At 39.5% G+C, this 6,104-nt stretch overlaps 1 non-coding gene across 1 annotated transcript; it reads left to right on the plus strand.

Moving 5' to 3' along the window:
• The first annotated feature begins 296 nt into the window (after window positions 1–296).
• Window positions 297–371, plus strand: Trnat-ugu (transfer RNA threonine (anticodon UGU)). Its single transcript has one exon. It is a non-coding gene; the product is annotated as a tRNA-Thr (tRNA).
• The last annotated feature ends 5,733 nt before the right edge of the window (window positions 372–6,104 follow it).

Consider the following 6,104-nt stretch of genomic DNA (forward strand, 5'->3'; position numbering starts at 1 on the left):
TCTATCATGTATTCTAGAAGAGTTGCAAGGTCGTCAGTGGCGCCTGTTCTTTCGAGAGCAGTTACTATCTTCATATCTATGGTTAAACGTTACCCAGCCATTGACCTTCGTCTGTGCGAATGCGCACAGGTTGCCGGAACTCTTACGGGAATCGTCACCTTAGTGTGAGCCAGTAATGAGTGGATGGACAAATACCTATTAAGTACATTACGTATGCGGATTGTGGACGGTTGGGGATGTGAGTCTCACGGGAAGCGTGCGAGGGATAAATTCCTGCAGTCGTGCTGTTCATGTGTGCCCTCGATGGCTCAGATGGATTGAGCGTCTGCCTTGTAAGCAGGAGATTCTGGGTTCGAGTCCCAGTAGGGGCACACTTTTCAGCTGTCCCCATCGAAGTATATCAACAACACCTGTCGGCAGCTGAGGGTTTCAATTAATTATCAGTTGTGAAGGTGATTCGATGAACCCTTTGCCAGGCACTTAAATGTGTTTTGCAGGGTATCCATATAGATGTAGATGATAACTCGTCCCGTGTCGCACGTGCTCAAAATGATTCATACTGCAGAATGCATGCAAACATACTCACCGAAAATACGGACGAATATCAAGTGCAGGCTGCCGAGTGCTGCATATCCAGCTTTGACAGATCGGCTTTTCCTGCCAAGAAGAACAGGAAGTTGCTGTCTAGGAACAATCAGAGGTAGAGGAAGGGTTGATAAATACTCCTTGACTTGCAGACTAAACGTAAATAACGAAAATACATTTTTGGTAAAAATTGGTCAAAACATAATCGGTTGCCCTCCGTATTGGATTAGCTGTTTTGAATATTGAAAATCTGACTTCAGATTCGTTTTCAGCGACATTAAAAATATATATGTAACACTCAGTTCATGCAAATCGAAGTAATAATATAACTAAATGTTTTCCCAAACCTTGAACACATTTTTTTCGGGTAACTATTTTCTCAGAACGGCATGCAGCATAAATTAAAAGTGGTTCGTTCTCTTAACATCTACCTCTGACCCCTAAAAGTAAACACTTTTCTTAGGAACTTATAGCTATAATATGACATTTGTTAATATTACCTAATTTTTGTGTAGGCATAAGGAGTGAAACAAACCCTCAAAAATCGAACTCAAAGTTCGAATTAGCACTGTATCGTTAAATTTAAGGTTGTTTCATTGCGGTTAGGTTTACGCTCCCATAAATTTTATGTTTTATCGACTGATGTTATCCATTTTCAATTTCAGAGGAATAATGTAGTATCAACTGATGTTACCCATTTTTGAATTCAGGTAACATATGAGGTGCCACACTGCACGCGCTCTGCGTACTCCAGTCTCGCAGGCCCTTGATCAAATCATAATTACGGGCGCCATTTTTTATTGAAAATCTAAAATTAAGCTCATAGTATTATCACTCGTAATTCCCAAACAGATCTTTCGAATGTATTTTCATTGTCTCAAAAAGAATTTTAAATGTACCCTTTTTTGCTCATTTGTATGAGAACCTGGCCGTAACGCCGGAATATAGTCACGAGATTTTTTTTCAGAGACGCTGTACGTTCGCGAGAAGACTTTCGTTCTGCGCGTGTCGAAGGACATTCCTCAGATATTACTGTGTGTGTGCTACTCAGTCGTGCCATTTAAGTGTACATCTTTGCATAGTTTTCCTTTCACGATGTAAACAGTGTTCCGCTCAGTTGCTAACTGGCCAGTGAGTGGTTCCGAAGGTATCGGATGTGCGGTGCGTTCGGTCTGCTAGGACAACAGCAGACTAGCGTGGTGCGATGGCAGAAGCAGACACTGAGGGAGCTAGCTGCTGGGACGCCAGCGAACAATTTATGCCAAGTAAGACGAAGAGGACTATTCTAAAATTACGAGCCGTCTCAAAAGTGTTTACCATTGGTAAATCTTGCTGTTGAGTCTGACAAAACTGGCAGTTTTGCCTAGAGATACATTAGAGAGAGCTACAGGAAATCCCTCCACCCCCCTCAATGAATTTTTGGTTGTGATGACAGGCCGATTGGTAGTGTAGCCCGAGATCTAAGTTAGGTTGGAAGGTGGTAATTTGATTGAGAGTTGTTTACGCCAACGATTATGAATGCCGATTAAACGTTGTGCGCCACATTTAACACACTTTCTCTAACTGTGTACAAAAGTCTCACAACAGCCACGATAACTACGTTTCTGGTGGGGGGAGGGTAGAGTCCACTATGTAACTTTCACTGCAAATTTTAGTAACCGCATAAACTAACCGAAATAGAAGCGTAATTTTAACTATATTTCCTTTTGTGGGAAAATAATGGTTCTCCTCTTTCGGCAGCAACTGTAATATGTAGGCGACTTATTAGTTTTTTTTAACTCTGAATCATGATCTCAATAGACGCAGTGCTTTTTTTACGTTACTTGATTTGTGGTCTATAGTAAACAATGCAACGAATTGGTAAATTCTTTGAAGTTTGACGTGTGTTACATAGACGACGTCTGCAATGTTCGTAAGGCCAAGTTTGCATATATTCGGTGTCTGTTTTTTTGGCCATGTACTGTATAATTAAAGGGAGGAGGATTATGTTCAAGGAGCAGTGCATTAGCAGTCTATGGAGAAATTGAGAATTTGGATCTAAAGAACGGCATGCTCGGGCAGTTCGTGCTATTCTGTTGACCACTGTGTAATTCGGACACAGTGATCATTGCCTCTCCCTCGTAACCAGGGGACTCGGGTGCTAATCCTGGTCTGGCACAAATTTTCAACAGTGCCCATTGACTAAAGTCTGTGCCCATTGTCAGCTAATGTCATTGTTTCGGTGTTAAATTGTATTTTGTTCACGATACGTAGTTTGGCTTTTTCATGGATAACAGCTTTGAAAAGCGTACAGGTTATATTGATATTTGCTCGTCGTTAGTCCAAGGCAACTATAGCGATTTATAAACACAGTTGTAGTTCGTATTAAGCCTACATACGTAATTGTGTCCTGTGTTTCTTTACCAAGAACTACTTCGTAAGTAATTCCCTGTAGTGGTATTTTGTTTTAGTATTTTGTTTAAATATTTATAGACTGCAGGCTTGGATGAAATATGAAACACATGTCCGAAGTTCCTGTTGATACTGCAGATACTGTTTCATCCGTACTAGGGGCCAAAACATTTCATCTAATACAGAAGGACACAATTTGTCTCGAGATTTAGCAATTTTTCGTAATAGAGGCCTTGCTTCGATATATTTTTCTCTAATTCTTGTTTGGATTTAATCTTAAAACACACTAACTCTTCCACCACTTATTCGATATGTGGTTTTATCCATTTCGTAGCCTAGAGTTCCTAAACGGTCGATAATATTAATAATTTCCTTTCTCAATTTTATTTTCTGTAAAATCTCCTGTTTATGGTTATTGCTAACATGTTTCACGTTCTCACTTTTATTATTTTTATTTTTCTAGTTTTGTGCCTTGTAGCCAAATTTTCTTTGAATCTGGTTTTCAATTCTGAAATAGTAACAGTTGAAGGTCAAGAGAAGATTGCGGTCTATTTGAGGAGAGTGGCTTGGAGATTTTTTATAACAGACGTATACAGGTCATGGGGATCCTTACCTATATACATTTACTTCGAGTGTGATGTAGCCCATTCTCTTGTCATGATCTCGGCTGTATCGTAGCATATTGTCTCGGTTAGGTTGGAGATTTCTGTTGAGAGTTGCCGAAGTCAACGAAAGTGATTACAAAGTAAAGACTGTGCTAACAGAACGATCTGTAGCGTAGTCCAACACGTTCTTTCTGTCCTTTTAAAGCCTCTTTTAATTAAAAATAACTAAAGCTGCAAGATACAATCACAAAAACTGTGTTACGTAATAGAGTAATCCCAGACTATTGTTGTGTAAGTTGTGTGCGTACACTATTTTTTTTGTCAGTGAATATACACTTTTTTACTCATTTGCTGGGTTTCAGTTTTCCCCGTTTTCTGGCAAAAAACCTTTTCCTGTGAAGGGCCCATTAGCTTGTCGGTTATATTTGTGACATTCTCGACGGTCAGTAATTTCGTGATAGTCCATCCACCGGCGTCATTGTTAACATCGGATATAGATTTAAGTATTAGGAAGGCTAATATGAAGCTAATGCATGAGTAGGTCTAATAATTAATAAAAATAGGAATGCGGGTAAGCTACTACATACAGCATAGTGAACGCATTGTTGTGGCCAAGATAGCCACGAATCCCACGCCTACCAAAGCCGTAAAAGTAGTCCGCAGATGATGAAGAAATTGATGAAATGTGTGATGAGATAAAGGAAATCATTCGGATAGTGATGGGAGATGAAAATTTAATATTAATGGGTGACTGGAATTCGACAGTAGGAAATGGAAGAAAAGGAAACGTAGTAGGTGAATATGGAATGGGGGTAAAAAATAAAAGAGGAAGCCGCCTGGTAGGTTTTTGCCCAGAGCATAACTTAATCATAGCTAACACTTGGTTCAAAAATCATGAAAGAAGATTGTATACGTGGAAGAGACCTGGAGATACTGCAATATTTCATATATATTATATAATGGTAAGACAGAGATTTAGGAACCAGATTTTAAATTGTAAGACATTTCCAGGGGCAAATGTGGACTCTGATCACAATATATTGATTATGAACTGTACATTAAACTGAAGAAACTGGAAAAAGGTGGGAATTTAAGGAGATGGGACCTGAAAGAACTGACAGAATCAGAAGTTGTAGAGTGTTTCAGGAAGATCATTAGGGAACGATCTACGGGAATGGGGGAAAGTAATACAGTGTGATGAGGGATCTGAGTGGTGTACTGTCAAGGGGGAGGGGGTTCCTCAGGGATCAGTGTTGGGGCCGCTCCAGTTCCTTATTTATATAAATGATATGCCCTCAAGTATTACGGGTAACTCTAAAATATTTCTGTTTGCTGATGACACTAGCTTGGTAGTAAAGGATGTTGGGTGCAACATTGACTCCGTTTCAAGTAGTGCAGTACATGACCTCAGTCCATGGCTTGTAGAAAATAAACTAACGTTAAATCACAGTAAGCTTCAGTTTTTACATTTTCTAACACACAATTCAACAAAACCTGACGTTTTAATTTCACAGCATGGGCATATGATTGGTGAAACTGAACGGTTCACATTCCTAGGTGTTCAAATAAATAGTAAGATGTCGTGGAAAGCCCACGTTCAGGATCTTGTTCAAAGACTTAATACTGCCATTTTCACTATTGGAACGGTGCCGAAAGTGAGTGATACTTCGACAAGTAAATTAGTCTACTTTGCTTATTTCCATTCACTTATGTCGTATGGTATTATGTTTTTGGGTAACTCTTCCCATTCTAGATGGATATTTTTGGCTCAGAAACTGGAGGTTCGGGCAAAAAGTGGTGTGAGTTCACGAACCTCTTGTCGACTTCTGTTCAGGGAGTCTGGGTATTTTGACCTTGGCCTCTCAATATGTATATTCCTTATTGTCGTTTCTTGTTACCGATATTAGTTTATTTCCAACAATAAGCAGCTTTCACTCGGTTAATACTCGGGAGAAATCAAACCTCCATTTGGATCGGACTTCCTTAACTCTTGTGCAAAAATGTGTGTATATACTGCTGCATCCATTTACAATAAGCTGCCACTCGAATTCAAAAATCTTAGCAGTAATCCACGCGCTTTCAAATCGAAACTGGAGTGTTTCCTCATGGGTCACTCCTTTTATTCTGTCGAGGAGTTAATTGAAAAATTAAGCTGATTCTCATTGTACTGTTGATAGCGTTTGCTTAAACTTATGGACTGATTTTCTCTCAGGTTCATGAACATGTATTTCTATCTGTTATTACTTTTTTGTTGTAAGTTCATGTGTCGCCCTAACCGCCGGCTGCTTCACGTCTGCTGTGCAGCGAGCTACCTTAATTTAAGTATTAACTCTATTTTTCTTACTTGTCACTTCTTCTTCCGTGTGTTTTTGCTTTTAGGAAGCTTTAATTGTCGAGTGCTAGTAATAGTGTTACATAGATTTCGTGTTTGTTTTGAATACAGTCAGAGAGAGTCCTTGTAGTCAGCCATAGTGCCAGTAGTGCTAGTGTTTGTTTTGAATACAGTCCAGAGACAGGTAGTGC

The sequence above is a fragment of the Schistocerca gregaria genome, unplaced genomic scaffold, assembly GCF_023897955.1.
Source record: "Schistocerca gregaria isolate iqSchGreg1 unplaced genomic scaffold, iqSchGreg1.2 ptg000198l, whole genome shotgun sequence".
In the NCBI taxonomy this organism is placed as follows: domain Eukaryota; kingdom Metazoa; phylum Arthropoda; class Insecta; order Orthoptera; family Acrididae; genus Schistocerca; species Schistocerca gregaria.